Below are 17,071 nucleotides of genomic sequence, written 5' to 3' on the forward strand. Positions count from 1 at the left end.
TCCTGAGGTCTGTATTGACGCCACGGCATGTTTGCCAGCACTTGTTACAGACCTGGTGCCAGAAGGAGGACCACAAGCATCTCCCGTGTGCCCCAAAGCTGTATCGAGAAATGCAGCCTGCAAAGCTTAATGTATTTTCTCCCGCTCCCTCTCTTTTTCTTGGTACTGAGACAACAGGTATCTCAAAACTCTCCCTTTTGTCTTTAGGCAGGTGGGTTTGGAAAGTGCCCCCTACCAGGTTAGAGCGCAAGGTTGCTTCCGAGTACCTGACTCGACACACAGGGGTTGGCTTCTTCAGCGGTTCTCAGCTGGGAGCGGATTAGAGCTCCGGTCCCAGCTGCGCACAGCTGCCGGGCCTGGACAGACGCGCGCCGCCGCTGTCTGTGCTGCCGGGAAAGCGCTGCCAGGCAGCAGCACAGCGAGGGTTATGGCACTCGACAGCGTTCCCAGGAAAACGTTTTGAATATTGGGGGAATGGGATAGGGAATCTCTGCCATCTGCACAGCCAGCGGTGGCTGCGGAGCGCTCAAGCTGCCTACGTGTCCCCGATGCGGTCTTCAGAGTTTCTGCAAGGGCATGTCACAGAGGAACTGGAAAAGCTGTCAAGCCATGCTAAACCAGAGAAACACGCGCAACCCTCTGTGGGCCAGTACTGTTTCAACACTCTTTGCCCTCTCAACCCCTTGCTTACTCGATATTACTAGCATTCATAAAGCAAACAAAATGCACAGTGTGTGTGTGTGTCGAGGAAGAGAGCTGGGATATGTGCTGTGTGGTATTGCAGAAAGATTTTGTTGGCGTCGTTATCAGATTTTCAGGTAGTGAAGATGTTTTCATTTAGCACAAAATTAACTAATATTCTGTATACGTTTTCAAAAAGGTGAGATAAGATTAAGCAATACTGAATTATAATTTGTAAATCTACAACTTGTTATTGGTTCATGTCTGTAGTCTTTTTATGTGATTTAAATATACAGTTCACTAATCTTAGCTTCTTCCCTTCTATGTTTAGCCAAAGCGAACTGTTAAAGAATGTGAAATATATTATTTTATTGGCACTGACTCACAACTGAGTCAGTGAACTTTTTTGCACTTACAACTAAAATTGGATTCTAACTTTCAAAAATTTATGACAATTGCTCCTTCTTGTGGCTTGAATGTTGACATATAATTAATTTAGGATTTCTTCTTGAGATTTCCTGTCTAGGTTTGTACCTGTCACAAAAATATCCTTGGAAGTTTATCTAACAGCTGGAACACCACGAGAGTCGATTGAAATTTAGCAAAGAGATTTACTGGGGCCAACAGGAAGTTCTCAGAGCAGGATGGCATAAATATGCAAAAAGAGCCCTTTTATTTCAGCTGTTTTAAAGGGTCCCAGTACAGGCTGATGATGGCATAATCCTGAAAAATGCTGACACTGCACAGAACAGCAGCACCAGCACAGAAAAGGATTCCACGAGCATGGATTTTTGTTGAATTATGCACAGAATGGAAATATGTCTGTTGCCTTCCCTCAATCCCAGCTGCCCGGCAGGTTTCAGCTCATTCTTTTGAGAAACCAGATATATTTAATGGGAATTTCCCATGAAATGGTTTTGAAATCTGTTTTGTTCCTCTGCAGGATTGAAGGAATTCTGAAAATTCAAAATCTAAGTTGCAGCAACTTGAGGGACTGGGCAGTAAAATGGCAGATGAAATTTCCTATAGAGAAATGTAAAATGAAGCATGTGGGAGAAAAGCAACCCTAGCACTACACACCAAATGTCAGCATGTAAATTAGCCGTTACTCTTCAGGATGGAGATGTTGGAAATATTGTGCACAGTCCTCCAAAAACTTAGCTTTTTTTGCAGCAGTAATCAAAAAAGCAAACAATATTATAAATACTTAAGAAGGAAATAGATACCTAAGCACAAAGCTGTTTTTAACCCTTGTACCTGTTCAAGGTTTGCCCACATCTTTGCTATTCCCCACATTTCTGATAAGCCACTGAGAGACAATAGACAGCACAGGAAAGGCTAGGAAAAAGGATGATGGGGATGATAGAGATTTCAAATTCTTTCTACGTAAAGAGAGGCTATTGCAATATAACTCTTCAGTTTGGAAAAGAAATAGAAATATGAGAAGTCTCTAAAATCATCAATAGTCTGAAGGGTGTGAATACAAAATGATTGGTAAATTTTCCCACAATATGGACACTTAGGGAAATGAGCAGGCAGTGGATTCTAGATCTAATACAAGCAATACTTACTCAAATATCATGTAACTGTTGCCCAGGCTTGCCATGCCAACTGCAGAGACTGCAAGTATAAATGAAATTGGAACAGTGCTAAATGGTTTGTGGATGGTATTGGTCTACTGATGGTTATTAAACGCAACGTTCTGGATTTAGCAGGGAACCCTGAGCTCTCAGGGGCATGTGCATTGCAGAGAACCTGGAGGATGCGTTCCCTGGAGGGGAAGGGCAGGCCCTGTTTCCTTCTGCATAGGGATAGTGGAAGGTGTAAGTTGTTCCTGATCTTTGAAATTTGGAAGAGAGCTAAATTAGAAATTATTACTGGAACAAGCTGCATTTTCTATGAGCCTACAAAGCAATTTGTGATCATTATTGTGGCAATGCCTAATGGTGGAAGGTACGTACCTTGGGAAATTAAAAATAAGATTTTATTTAATGAAATGAAAGTAGAGATCCCAAGACATTCTATTGGAAAAAAATTCTGCAAAGGACACGGGTGATCCTCCTCCTCCTTTTTAATGTCCTATGTTTGTGATCTCATGACTTGCATGAGAAAATTACTGGGGGTTTTGTTAGTTTTTACACGATTGTTAATTGCTGAGCTCTGTTAAAAAGCTATTCCTGGCTTAATCAATTGCTTTTGATGATAAAACAATTGATAAATTACAGTTAGGCTATATGATACAAAAATTGTCTTGTTCAGAAGCACAGGTAGCTTAGACAAATGAATAAAAAGTTAGTTTGATTTGATCTGTGCAAATGTTTGGAAAAACAAGGTTTTCTCATCAAAAAAATGCAGCGCAACCATGTTCTTTGACTTAATCCTCGTATTTTATATTCTAGTCCTCATAATACAGTATGCTAAATTAAAATATGAAATCATGGTCCAGCTGTGCTTTTTTGCTGAATTTCCCACCTCTTTGTGTCCAACTCTAATGTTCTTTATATAGCACAGGCCACTATGTCTCATATCCAAAGTGTATAAATATGAATGTGGAGGTGTACATAGCAGTGGTGACCTATATTATATCTTTAAGTTCAGGTAGAAAATGAGGCAAGACATGCAAGTGTGAGGAAAAAAAAAATAAACCCGGAAGATTAGAATTAAATGGGCTAGATAATTTTATTTCTATTTAGAATACTTGATGAGAAATTAGGATGTGTTGTCAAATACGGTTTTGTCTTCTTGAATTACAGAGTCCAGTAAAAACAAAGTTTCTGGAAAGTAGTCGTGAAACTATCTTGTCTTTCTTGTAATGTAGTTGTTTCTGTGGGAAAGATTTTTTTTAAGTTCCAGTTTTGTTGCTACTGCCTCTAAAATCAGTGGAGGAACGAACAAAGTTTGTACTGCCATCAGTCTTATTTTCCAAGCTGTTTCTATGAGTTAAGTTCCACTCTGGGCTTTACTTTTTCCTCGGTGGGGCTGACACATTTGTGCATGCACAAGAGTATCTTCTGGTTTTGTTTTGCTGGTTTTAATTAGAAAATTGTTGTCCTCAAAAATGCTTTTGTGAATTACTCTTCTTGTGCTTTATCTTGTTCCAACAAACAGAACTGCAATATGCAGGTAAAGTAGACGGTGATGGTATCGCACGATTTCCAGCTATCGTCCAATACCACCCCTCAGCAATGAGCTGGTCAGAGACTGGCAACAGAGACTGACAGAGTGGTAAGAGCACTACTGCAGAGAATGGAATAAAAAAAAGAGGTGGGAGAAATAAAGCGTAGGCAAGCAGAAAAATATAGAGAGAAAAAATAAAGAAGGTTTGTGCACAGTTGGAATGGGAGATTGAGAGGGGAAAGAAAATGGGCATAGGAAAATAGGTGTTCTGTAGTAAAAAATACTATTCAGTGTAAGCTGTGATTAGTGATGAATTGTAGTGATTATTTTTGCTCATAAATTTACTAGTCTTGTATTGCTAAACACAGTTTAATTTCAATGCATCTATTTTTTATAAATGCATCAAGTAGAAAATGTTGTCCTTGCAATTTTATATGGTTTCATAATGAAGTTCATATTTTTAGTTGTGTATGTTCACCTGTCATTTGACACTTGCATGGAAGGTCTCAGTATCTCCTTTGGAAATCTTGCAGTCTAAGCCTCTGATCTCACTAAGTCTTACACACTTGCACGCTTTTGAGTGCATAAATGGTTAAACAGATGCTGTTTGGAGATTGGGGGGGGGAGCAAGATTTTGCTTAAACAAGTTGCTTATTGCTATTTTATTATTTCCCTTTATGCAATAGTCATTATTATTTGTATGCTGATAACTGTGGGTCTTCAATCTGCATGGCATATTATATACATGCCCTTAGTAAAAGGATAGCCTGTAAGGTCCCTTTCAGGATAGACTCTTAAGCATTCTCTTAACGTTAGGTGCACATTTAAGTCGCGCTTAGAGTAAAAATTAAAACATATGCTTATATGCTTACCAGAATTGGTCCCTAAGTCCTCCCTATCATGCACTGAGAAATGTGTGGGCAGACCCATAATTGTGGAGAAGCTCATAATATTGGGGCCTAAAGTATAAAAATTATTGCATAATTAGACCACACAAGTTAGATTTCAAAATGCTGCATGTTGCTTGGATGGGTATTTAAAAAATAAGTAGCTGTCGAGCATGTATGGTCATGTTCACACTGCCACACACAGTCATTGTAATGCTTTAGCAGTTCGAGGAGTTTTACATGGATCCAGCGTCGGTGTTACTTCAAATAGACCAACCCTACTAACACCTTCCTTAGCTGTATCTCTTTCTTCTTGATATTAAAAGATGCAACTGTAAATATCACACTTAAAAGTGAACCTAGTTTTGTAAGTAGGTTCATATCATGAACCATGTAAAATAAAAAATATTTAGGATCATTTGGAGGGGAAGAAGATGAAAGTATATCTCATGTACCATAAAACAGGCTATACAATAAGCCTACCTCACAACGCTCTCCACAGCACAATGAGTATTTAAATATAACTGATAGGATAACTTTAAGGAGTACAGGGCTATTAACTAGCAGAACAAACTAATGAAATGGCATGTTAATGGTTTACCTAAATTATGAAGTATAGATAGGGACACACAGCTGTTGGTACAAATATTCAGATCCAGAGAGCAATATTCTGAAGCTCATTAGTTTATTCTCAACTTTAGAAGATAAGCAATCTAAGGTGATTGGAAAAGCAGACACAAGCCATTAGATGCATCTTTATTAATTTTCTTATTATTATTTGGTTAAGAAAAAGATAATCCCAGCAAACTTCTGCCAATTTACTGGAGTCATCTGCCCTAAGGCCACCATCCTATGCCCAGCACTTCCAAGAAGACTTGTCCTCTCTAGCCAAGAATCCAGCCTTTTCCTAAGGGAAGAAATAGGCCCACACATGAAGTACCTCAAACCTGTACTCAGCCCTCACCACCTCTCTTCCTCCCGACTCCATCCAGCCTTTGGGTACTTCAAAAGAAGGAGTACAGCCCTTGTATGCCTGCTTGTTGGCTGGAATGCTTTTGGATTAAACTTCCTCACCACAACCACCAAATTTATTAGTATTTACTCTGGTACAACATCTAGTAACCAATATGCTTCTAACAACAGAGTGTGGTGGCAGCCACAGTAACTAAAGTTATCCAAGCACAACAGCCAGCCAATTTTAGCTATTAAATATTGACTGACTCCGGTAGGATGCATGAGGTGAAAACCAAGTCATACTCCCTACAACCAGACAAATATGTATGAGATTTTAAGAATTTCCTTCTAGTCCTAAACTATCAGCAAATCTAAAAAGATGACAGAAAAAAATAAGTCCTACAAATTCTAGAAATTCCCCTCATCCAGAGAAAAGCCACAGCTATGACCTTGCTTGGCTCAGGCGAACTGCTAAGAACAGAAAAGAAACACTCCTTCATCACTGGTGGCCAAAGAATGTGCTTTCCCTTTGACATCATTTTTTTGTCCCTCCAGAAGGAGTGGCTGGTCATTTCTGTGGCTCAGCAAGCTGGAACTTACTGAGCCCTCAGCAGCGCTGCCAGCGGCAGAGACCTGGGGGCACCCGAAGGGTCACTACACCTGAGCAAACCCCCGGTACCTCACCCATGAAGAAACGGGAGGGCACCAGGGAAGATGCCTGTGGACGGAAGGAACAAAAGCTTGCCAACCCCTTCCTTCCTTCAGCTGTGACCTGTCTTGATCATTCTCTGCACATTTACCCTCCTCCACAAGCTTTAGCTCATTTGGGAATGAGGGCGGCCGCGACACGTAACGGGCTTGAGAGAGAGACACGTTTCAGATACACAAGCGTTCAGCCAATTCATCGTTTGCTCCGTATCTACAGACTGGTAACTCCTGGCAGTGATGAATCTGCAGGGATTTACAAAACGTGGGGCCACAATGCAGTTTTGAAAGGCAAACAGAACCTTCAGAGCTCAGGGACCACAAGCATCCTCATCAACATACAATAGAAACCTTGCACTGTTCCCTGAGAAAAGTGTAGTCCTTAGGGAGATAGGGAGGGGCATTCTTCTAATTTGTATCTTATATTAGGGTTTATCATTTAAATCTACCCCTCAGTTATATTAGTACTATCTCCTTTCATTGATTTAATTCATCTTTCTTGTCCATTTCACAATCCAGTTTTTAAAATCTGCATTAAATATATGTTTTATCTTAAAGAAAGGAAAAAAATAAGAACAGTGGGGAGTGTTGATTTAAATAAGTGGATGCTCATGTGTGAAACTTATCCCAGTTGAGATTTTAGGGGGTTCGTTTTTTCTGTTTTCGTTTTGCACTGAATTTCTAGCAACAAAGATTTCTCTATCCAGTGAAAATTTTCTCTTTTAAGAGAAAACAGCATCTTGAGGTTTCCTTTTTTTTTTTTTTAAGTTAAACAAAACATGCAGCAAGTTGCAATTAAATTTCAGTTAACAAAATGCAAAAATACACCCAACCTCCATCTGCCAAAAATAAATAGTTTGAAAAGTAATTTCACATCCCTGACAATGACGACTGTGTTTATGACATATTTCTGGTGCCATACTCCGCTCTCCTATCACTGCCAGCTCGCGTCCAGTATTTAGAAATAAAACAGAAACACATTGAACTTGCTGAACTAGATGTTGCCACACTGCAACTCTAATGGGTTTAGTGACCACAACCGACAGGGGCCAGAATGTGTCAACAGCAAAAGGGCCAACCTCAATCACTGTCTGTGCTTTTACAAAGTTGTTACATGTTTAATTCTTTGCAGCTTAGTTCTCCTGCTGTTTTGGCTGCTCAGACCCGAGGCTCATATATTGCAGCAGCCTTCTCTACCTCATATAATGCCACAAAGGTCCCAGCAGGAGACCTTTCAGTGGAGCAGACAAGCCACAGGCTAGGGCAAACAGGGCATCACAACTTCCTAATAAGATGACTTATTAGATTGGGGGCTTGACACAGCTTTTATTTAACCACTTCTTTTCCCAGCCACCAGGAACACCAACTGTCTGTCCGCTTGGAGCGCAGCAAGCGGTATGTGGATTTGCAGCCAGCGCTGCCACGTCCATCCAGTCTCTAAGTGGAGCGTGGTTTCGGATGCCATCTTTATCACTGCACCAATGCAATAATCATGCCCTTTCTGTCAGATTTCCAGCTACGTGCTTTTTGCTTAGCTTAAGTTACTGCTTTCCCACCGGACTGATCACTGCCCCTCCAGGACTTTGAGTGGGCTTGCGGAGGGCCGGCAGCGAAGGGGTTAAACGACTGCAAAGGCAGGCTGGGTTTCCTGCCTGCACTTGCAATGGCCTAAGGCAGTGCCTGCTGTTCGGGAGTTAGAGAGAGCGCCTTGCCTTGTCCCAGGTGGCAGACAGGCAAACCATGTTATTAAGAAGCAGAGATCGCAAAACCTTGATCTTCAAAAAAGGCCCCTAATTAGTCCCTAGCACGAGAATAAATGGCATTCCACATCAGCGAGGATGAAAAAGGCTCCTTCAAAGTTCATTAAGTAATCTCTGCTATTGACAGTTTTTCGGATCACACTGGGAACTCTTGTTGTTTGAACCACTTTACCCAAGAACTCGTCTTTATTTGTCACTTCTGTTTGATTTAAATAAAAAAAAAAAAAAAAAGAAGCCTTAATGGTCTCGCATGCTGCATCTTAAGGAAGTCATAAATGTCTTGATAAAGAGCTCCGTGCCCTGCGCTGCTGAGTCACTGCTGCCTCCGTGAGCGGCTCTCGGGTCCGCTGGAGTCGATGGAAATTCTTCCATCATCTTCAATACGCTCCAGCTCAGCCCATCGAAGAGTGCTAGTCTGAAGCCATCCGTAACATTTCCCATAAGCCTCTTTGTAATTCAGTGTGAAAGTGACAGATTGAAGAATATGTGCTGAGTTTTCTCATATTTCTGAAGAGCTTTGATTTGGACTAGACTTGTTTTATGAAAAGAAAAAGTTTATTAAAAAAAAAAAGCTGTCTTTCAACTCGTATACCACTTGTCTAATTTTGATTTATAAACATTCCCAGTAGAGAAGGCATCCTTGTCCAAATAGTCTCAAGGTTCATAAACTTCATCTAATTTTATCATATAATTGTACAGTAGTTTTCAAGGACTCTCACTCTCGAGAGGGCTTGAATCCATTTGATTTTATTCATCCCAACGGTATCTGCTTTTATCCCTAATGCAGATTAACAATTCTGGCACTATAGCAATATGGAAAGTTCATCACATTCATGCAGTGATTCTACCACCAGCTGCAGATCCTTCTGAAGTTTACTGTATAATGAATTTAAAACATAAATAGCAACAAATGGGATAAATAATTTCTTTGCCAGAATTGGAACAAAGTTAATTTTGTCTTTATAAATAACTTTTTATACCGATTTTTTTGTGAACCTTTCAATATTTCATTAAATCACACAGTTTCTCGACCTTTCTTTTAAAATATATTTTACTCATGTATTTACAATTTTTAAGCTTTATTGTAAGCAACTATAAATCATTGAAAAAGTAAAAAGAAAAATGGTTCTACTTTTACAATGTAGCTAAGAAGATATTTTCCATCCTTTAAGAAATACGCCTCAGAATTGCTTGTTCAAAATCAAGAGCTATCATTATCAGGGATATTTCACATTATCAAAGAGAGATTTGTTATTAGGATTTTGTTAACTAGGTTTGAGCAATTTATTCTCGGAAAGGATTAGTGCATTAAGAGTAGAGCATGACACCTTTGCCTAGGTCTACCTGAATGTTGTCAGACAGTTGCAGATCTCCCAGGTAACATTTCCTGAAGTGGAGTTTTTAAGAATGACTAAAATTTGTTCTCCTCCAAGCAGGGTGTTTACTTTGTGTTCAGTGTTCTCCAGATAAAGTGCAGTGCTGCACTTACCGTTCAAATGAAGAAACTTCCTTTAGCATTACTTTAACCTGTGCGCTTTATTGATTTGAGATGTAAGAAATTGTATGCCAAAACTTTGGTTATTTTAACTAGTTCTAAACAAGAAAGACTAACATCAGTTTTGACAACAAACAAAACCAGTTTTTGTTCTATCGGTTATGTTTAAAAGATTCCAATTTCAAACCAAACACAACTTGTGGTTATTCTGTCAGATATTTATATAGCCACTGGGGCGCCATAGTTATGTACCGCATACATCATTGTATTTTTAAAATGTACTTAATGAACATTTTTTCTTTTCTGGTAACTACTTCATTGCCTTAAATGAATGCATTCCAATAGAATTTGTAACAAATGAGCACTTTGTGTTTGCATTAATGCCAAACACGTTTAACAAATTTTTAACAAGGAACACTGGCAAAAAGCCAAACTCCTAGAGGGACACTGAAGGAATGCTATAAATTTAAACTAGATTTTACCTTTTCACTCAGCTCAACAAGTGTCTTAGGTGTCTTTGGCATCTCGGCATTGGAAGTTTTCTACATAGGTTGGATACAACTCTGTGTCTTAATTATTTCTCTTCTTGGCCCTCCTCGCTAGAGATTTTCACATCGATAAAACAGGCTTTAACAGGTTACTGTATTCTTTAGAAAGCGAGAGGTGGGTTTTCATTCTTTCCACGAGAGTTAAGCCAGGAGGAAGTAGCAAGAACAGTATTTATTGTTGGGGCTGTAAAGACAGAGAAGTTCAAATAGTACACATCGTGCCGTGTCGTATCCCGTGTTAAGGAACTATATAGTGGCGAGCGCTCCAGCGGATCTGTGCTACCTAATATCATTTCTTGTGCTGAGTTGCAAATATCTGGGCTGTGATCATGTTTGCAACTGCACTTCAGGGGCAGGGGAAAAGCAGCCCGCAGTGCTCCCACTGGTCTGAGCTCTGGGCTCGCACAGAAGCCACGAACAGATTTTTGGCTGAATCAAACATCTGGGGGGGATTCTGCAGTTGTTAAGTTATGCCCACATGGTACATGTCATTACAGACCTTGGGAATCACCTAGTCTGTAATACATGTTCGTATTAAAAGTGTTACAAGTAGCTCCACAAACCACATGCTTGCTCTTTACTTGTAACTTAATATATTAATTTAATTTTTACTATGTTATTTCAGTTTTAATCAAATGCAGGAACTGAAAAATAATAATACTTAGCACTCATCCAGGACTATTAAGGCACATTACAAACATTAAGCCTTGCAAATTCCTGTGAGGAGCCTGATGTTATCCCTGCTATAGCAAAGAGCAAGTTAGGCACAGAAAAATGATACGACTTTTTCCTTAGTCACACAATAAGGTAGTGGCAGGGACAGAATTCAGAACAGTACTGTGCCAGGGCTTTGTCTTAGTTAATCGTGTCATTCTTTTCATGGTTTTGCACAGACAAAAGTAAAAATTGAGAACGCTTTTTTTTCCTTCATGTCATTTAGATTTTGTTGTTGCAAGAGGCACAGGTGAATTCCGGGAGGTCACTTGAGAAAGATTTTATGAGTTATAGTCTTATTTTTTAAATGCTGCTTTTCAGTCTAGTTACTTGTTTCCAGAAAATGAAATAACTTCCCATCATTTGCTGGTACTCTGATCACAGTCATGACGAATGAGTCTAGAGAAGGAAACTGAGGAATTCATCCTGACAGCTTTTTAAAAGATGCCACATTATAACGCAAATGCCTTGTCATAGATTAAGGAGCAGAAATAGCCCTAACGGGTTTTCATTAATGATATCCTTCTCTACCAACATTTGGTCAGATACCAATTCCCTGCAACAAAGTGGCTATTCCCTCTCTTTCTGACTCACTAATTACCATATCAGTTGTTGGCCTTTTATGTACGTACCATGTGTAACAGGTTAGGAGAGGGCAATTTAAGCCTATGTGAATGGGTATCTGTTTTTGTATCTGGGTGCTTGTTGCAAACATTTGGAAAGCATATGGAGCATAATGGACATTAACCCAGATGTCAAAAATAGCCTGCATTTTACTACTGTTATTAAACAGTTTCCCCTTTAACCCCTTTGTGTTTACCCACCCTCTCCAGCTTGTTTCTGCAAATCACTGCTGAGAGGAAAGGATTGGAGGTAAAAAGTAGTAATCAGGCAGGTGTCTTTATCCAAAGGAAAAACAATCTGAACAAATATTTGTGGGCTACTACACTTTTATATCTTCACATCCTTCTGCTGTTTTCATTGACTGCTATCTAATGGACTGTCAGAGGTGCCAAACTCATAAGACATTAATTTCAGCTGGAGCACTGCTGAATCTCAGGCCCAATGTATGTTACCAAATTCTATTTCTGTTTTAGAGGTTCAGTGACCTATACCAAGTACAGCATTGAAGAAACAAATATAAATTTAATTTACTCAACCTCAGTTGGTATTTGACAGCAATATCCTTTTATATATTTATTTGACTTACTTGAGAAATATTTTGCATTTCCTACCTGTGGTGAACAAGTTTTTGTTACACTTCCAATACATACATGGTTTCCTGATGAATGGGTGGGTTGATTAAGCGGGTGGGGTTTCTTCGGGGGTTTCATTCTCTAGCAGAACCCCAACGAAAACTTGGGGAGCAAGCCAGAGAGAGAGATTGTATTTTGTGATTTGTTGCTATTCCTCAGATTGGATGCTTTATTCTGGGTTCTTATTTTTAAGAGCATAAATGAGTGTTAATTGCAAAGGAACTTCAGCTTGTAAAATATCAAGAACATTGAAGATTTGCTGTGATTATGTTTTAGCGAACCTGTTAAAAAATTATAGACATTTTTGTGCTACGGTTTCTGGAATGTACTCTCCTCATTAATTTCTATGGGTGCTCCCTGTGCCTGTGTATCTCTTTGAATGATGATTAAGAAATACTCAGCACACAAAAGAATGGGAGCTATGCACAGTTCACGAAACGTAATGCATGCTCTGACTTACAGTTTTCATAAAAAGTTTGCAAAGATTTTATGTGCCAGAACTAGTAACATGATCTACTTTAGGAACTCCCTGGCTTTCCAGCTCTGCAGAAGTCATTTTTTCTCCATTCACGGGCCAGATCCAAAACCTGTTAAAATCAGTGGGAACCTTTCCACATTTCAGTGGGCTTTGGATTAGTCCCTAAGTGTTTCAACCAGAAGAATTGTACCAACCTCCCCTTGGAAAAGTAGAACTATTCATCTAAGTTTGTATTATATAAACCGTTATATGTACTTGCCACAAGGACATGAACTTGAAAATAGGGATTTAAAATCGTTTGCAAGTTTATTCTGTGAACAGTGTTTCACTTTACTCACAGAATAATTACTCTGATAAATACTAGATTCTAGAATTTAAAGGGGCATTGTAGTCAACTAGCTCTATTACAAAACATAACAATTTTTCAGCTGTATACAAAAGCGTAAGCATTCTATGGCAATTTCTTTTTTATAAAATTGAGTATTTTGGAAACTTCTAAGGTTACATAAATGCGAGGGCAATAATGGCGAATCCCATACATAATGCATTTCCACTTTTCTGGAAACAAAGTCAGTGGATAAACGAACAACTGCCCTGTAAAGGAATCATTTAAGTCCTCCCACTCATCTGATATACAGATAATGTGAATAAGACTAGTTCACCGCCCTCTGTTCAACAACACTATGCCGTTTGCTCGCAGCAGAACTAGCGTAACAATAAAAGTCATTCAGGCCTCCCTCTGTAGTCGCTTCCAATCAGACACGGAGCCTCATCCAAAGCCGGTGGAAAGCAGGAAGACTCTTCCCATTAACTGACTTGGGCTTACACCAGCTGCCTCTCGTGGTCCCCTAGATTTCAGCAATGCCAGCCAAGCCATGAAGAGCAACAGCCATTGAGTAGTGACTGCATGGCTGAAAAACTCACAACGGGTTTTTGAATATTTTAACTTTTCTAAATCTGAGGTTCTTGTATCCATAAAACCTTTCTCCACTGTTTTGTAAATTAAAGTGGACTTAAAGCGCTTAAAATATAACAATAAAATGTTGCTTTCAGTACTTTCAATTTTGGAGAGTTGCTGGAGGTACTATGTATTCCCACCTGCCGTGGAACTCAGTGGAAATAAATGGATGATTCCTCTGGTTTCCAAATAAAAATATTTAGTTTTATTAATAGCATTTCCACTTCAAAGCTACTGTGCTTGTAGATAGGAAACTCACCGTTTACAGAATCACAAGCACAATAGTATTTCACATCTTTGGAATTTAAATTCTTCCCCATTTAGGGGGGATCTTGTCATACAATCAGCTGTAAAAGTAATTGCCATCCTATGAACATGGTAAGTGGGTTCAAACTGAATTTAAATCCTTACTTAATCTTTAGTCCCTAGAAAAGCAATATATCCACTGATGTCTATGAGAAGCTTGATTAGATGAAAACTAGGATGTTTTGTATGCTTCAATCATGTTATTAATTGGAATATTTTGTTCCCTTGTTACAGTTGTCAGAGGAACTTGTGAAAGAGGAAGAAAAAATGTAGCGCTGGAAGGTAACGATGATAATCTATTGCATTGGATCTCCAAACATGACCATGATATCCTGGAGAAGATCACAGATGCAGAAAATGAATGCTAAGGTTGATATCTAATGAAATGCTGCATTAATTGGCATTTTCTCCATTATTTCTTGTAGTCTACTATGAAATTTGATACTTTGGAAAGTAATGAAGGAGACTCAAGCAGAAATTATAAGAGCTTCATTTCTGTCTTTAATGGGTCTTGCAAGTTATTCTGTTTTCACAAAGAAACCATCTGTTCAGAATATTATTGTTTAATGAAGTTCAGTTAAACAGATTATTTAACTAATTTTTAGTAAATTGATATTGATTTTAATAAGTAATTCAGATTCTCTTAGATGTGGTATCTGCATTTGCTGATTTAGCTAGTCTATTCTAAAGTATCACTTCTATTGCACTAGATTATCAAAAAGGTATTAGTAAAATGCTATCTAAGGGTGTTGGCATTAATCTTACCCCCAGTTAGGTGTGGGCTTTTCCAAAAAATAAAAACCAAGCCTTTACCCTCCTCTGTTTTCTTATATCTACTGATAAAATAATAATAATTAAAAAACCCAACCCAAACCAAAACCAAAAAAATATTGATAGTATAACTGGTATTAAGCTCTGGGCCAGGTTGGAAATGAAATCAATTTTTGGTACTAATAACTGATGACAAAGATTAGCTTTATGAAAATATGGTGTGTGTCTCTGACAATGCATAGGACATCTAATTTGAGCATAAATATAAGATTATATACCATCTATTCCTGGGTGGTAAAAGCTTGAGGCATATATAAATACGTATGTATATATATGGACATATACACAAGGATGTGTCAACCTTTTACCATCCAAATGCATACAGGTTTTCAACAATAAAAGCTGGGACTCTTTAAAAAAAAAAAAACAAAAATAAAGATAAGATTGCTGTGAATACAGTATATGCATTAGGTCTCCTGTAAATGAGGAACTGTTTGTTATTGTTTTCTACGTTGAAAAACAGTCTCCAACATGGATCCCAACAAATCGTAGATGTTAAAGAAAATACCAATGAACAAATAGCATTTAAAGGCTGTTTGTATCAACAAAATGTATCTAGTAAAATAAATTTAAAGCACATGCAAGGAAAAATAAAAATATGAAGTCATTACATTCAGCGAGAGAATATAACTGATAGTCAAATCTCTACCACTTCTCAAGGAGAGGATCCTTATGACTCCATGAACATTTTCAGTCAGTCTGGCAAACATGTGCAAATGTTTGGCTGTTTAATTGAGGCATCTTTTTGCCCATGGAAGAAATGCTTCCATGCTGATGAGAGTGGGAATAGAATATCTGCATTTTTAAAGGACAAACAATAAATTTAAGCATGGGTGGCCTTAATCCTTAGTAGTTTTTCTTTGCTGCTGTAAAAAAAAGAGAAATCTAAATGGATACTCCTAAAGTCTTGCACTGAATTTAGAAAAATTATTTTTTGAACCTGTGGTGCAATTAACCCTAAACATCCTACATGAGCCATACATAGTAACCCCTTTAAAATTATTGTCTAGAGATGATATTTTATTTATTTGTACCACAATTCTGGGTGCAATCAAAGAGCAATTTATTTGAGCAGGAGTCCTGCTGGATGCTACTGTCTTCAATAAATAGAGTAAAGTGTATAGAATTAGTATAGCATAGATAATCCCAATTTCATTCATGTTTAAAAAGTTTGTCCTTTAACTTTCAATGGCATTTTAGATCTTTGTTTTTGAAACAGCAAAGCTTTTGGGAGTATATTTAGCACATATGACAAATGTTGCACTTGGAAACTCAGACAACAAAACTAGTTTCTCATGACAAATTTGTTGTCGCAGTAGGGGACAATCGTCTGTGTCTCTTACAATCAGGTCTTTACCTTAACTCTGCAACTGAATACTTGAAGTAGGAAATAAACTAGGGGGGAAATAGGGTCACAGATACAAAGCTGTATAGTTAGATATTTATATGTATGTGCCAATTTTGTCACAAATATTATTTTAGGGGCATTTTTGCTCCACTCATGTTGGTAAGAGTAATGATCTAAACTTTTATCAGGGCCTACAAGTTAGCCCCTAAAGAGGAAAATTTTGTCTAACATTGCTTTTTTCTTTCTTGTTTTTTTTTTTTTTTTTTTTCCTTCTTTTCATTTCATGTGATACTCTATGATGTTTGGAGAAAATCTTTTCATATACTAAAATAGAATCTCGGGGTTTACAATAAACACTGTGATGTTGGGAAATATTTTATTTGAGCAATGTTTGGTAGAACTTTTTCCCCCCTCTAAGTGTAAAGAAGCAAAACAACTTTTGGTTAACATTTAAGATAATGATTATTATTTTAATGTGAGATCAGTCTTGTACTGCACATTCTTTCTTTCATTTAAATGTACAGTATGAATTTTGTATTTAATGAATTTTGTGTATCCAGTATGCACGTACCTGCACATTGACTTTCATTTGAAAGTGGGTTTCAGTTTACTTTTTAAACAGTGTTTATGAAAAGACCTCAGATGTGTTGACACAAACTATATCTGCAATGTTTTTTTGTGTGTGTAGGGTGATGTTTGAATGTGATGTTCTGCAGCAATGGGTCAGTATTCCCTATTTACCTTAGATCCTCATTTGATAGTGCTTCTTGTAATAATTTTTTCAAGTGAGTGGCATGTTCTGGATTGTGATATTGATATATGGTTAAGGACATTGATATGAAACTAAGGAATTCCTAGAAATTACCAGTGGGCATGTATTAGACAGTCATTGTAATTTAATGTCTAGTAGAAGTGTAAAGTACCAAGGTATTTAGAGTTCATAACATTGTTATCATGTGTATGGGAAGTATTTAGTGTTGATCAGCTTGTTTATATTCATCAAATAAACTTTGTTTCTTTCTGAAATCAGTGT

At 38.0% G+C, this 17,071-nt stretch overlaps 1 protein-coding gene across 4 annotated transcripts in view; it reads left to right on the plus strand.

Moving 5' to 3' along the window:
- The window catches only part of ERC2 (ELKS/RAB6-interacting/CAST family member 2), a 556,068-nt gene extending 539,004 nt beyond the window's left edge, over positions 1-17,064 (plus strand). For 3 of the 4 annotated variants that reach the window (XR_011329694.1, XR_011329696.1, XR_011329695.1), the window contains one exon: positions 14,094-14,103. The gene's annotated coding sequence lies outside the window, so the exon portion shown is untranslated. Of the gene's footprint in view, positions 1-14,093 lie in introns of all 4 variants that reach the window. The other variant, XM_069812287.1, reaches the window with a different exon arrangement.
- The last annotated feature ends 7 nt before the right edge of the window (positions 17,065-17,071 follow it).

This window comes from Haliaeetus albicilla, chromosome 24, assembly GCF_947461875.1.
Source record: "Haliaeetus albicilla chromosome 24, bHalAlb1.1, whole genome shotgun sequence".
NCBI classification, from domain to species: domain Eukaryota; kingdom Metazoa; phylum Chordata; class Aves; order Accipitriformes; family Accipitridae; genus Haliaeetus; species Haliaeetus albicilla.